Source organism: Lepidochelys kempii, chromosome 7, assembly GCF_965140265.1.
Source record: "Lepidochelys kempii isolate rLepKem1 chromosome 7, rLepKem1.hap2, whole genome shotgun sequence".
In the NCBI taxonomy this organism is placed as follows: Eukaryota; Metazoa; Chordata; order Testudines; family Cheloniidae; genus Lepidochelys; species Lepidochelys kempii.
In genome coordinates, this window is record NC_133262.1 from 52848730 (window position 1) to 52849838 (window position 1109).

The following is a 1109-nucleotide window of genomic DNA, read 5'->3' on the forward strand; positions in this document are numbered from 1 at the left end:
AAAGGAGTACTTGTGGCACCTTAGAGACTAACAAATTTATTTGAGCATAAACTTTTGTGAGCTACAGCTCACTTCATTGGATGCATTCAGTGAAAAATACAGTGGGGAGATTTATATACACAGAGAACATGAAACAATGGGTGTTACCATACACACTGTAAGGAGAGTGATCACTTAAGATGAGCTAATACCAGCAGGAGAGCGGGGTGGGGGGGGGGAGGGGAGAAAACCTTTTGTAATGATAATCAAGGTGGGCCATTTCCAGCAGTTGACAAGAACATCTGAGGAACAGTGGGGGGTGGGGGTGGAGGGGAAATAAACATGGGGAAATAGTTTTACTTTGTGTAATGACCCATCCACTCCCAGTGTCTATTCAAGCCTAAGTTAATTGTATCCAGTTTGCAAATTAATTCCAATTCAGCAGGTCTAAATTTAGTTCTAAAAGTGACAATTCTTCAACAAAAAAACTTCAAAAACAGACTCCAAGGAGAGACTGCTGAATTGGAATTAATTTGCAAACTGGATACAATTAACTTAGGCTTGAATAAAGACTGGGAGAGGATGGGTCATTACAAAAAGTAAAACTATTTCCCCATGTTTATTCCCACCACCACTGTTCCTCACATGTTCTTGTCAACTGCTGGAAATGGCCCACCTTGATTATCATTACAAAAGGTTTTCTCCCCCCCCTCCGCTCTCCTGCTGGTATTAGCTCATCTTAAGTGATCACTCTCCTTACAGTGTGTATGGTAACACCCATTGTTTCATGTTCTCTGTGTATATAAATCTCCCCACTGTATTTTTCACCGAATGCATCTGATGAAGTGAGCTGTAGCTCATGAAAGCTTATGCTCAAATAAATTTGTTAGTTTCTAAGGTGCCAGAAGTACTCCTTTTCTTTTTGCGAATACAGGCTAATATGGCTGCTATTCTGAAACCTGTGATTTGGTATAGTTTGCAAAGGGTTTTGGGTTCCAAGTTGGATTATAAACTTGTCATATAAGGTAATCAATATATCATATTGAAGTAAGCAACTTGAATAATCATTATGAAGTTAACTTTTTTTTCCCGGATAAACCAAAGTTGTATCCAAATAAACTAGAATGTGT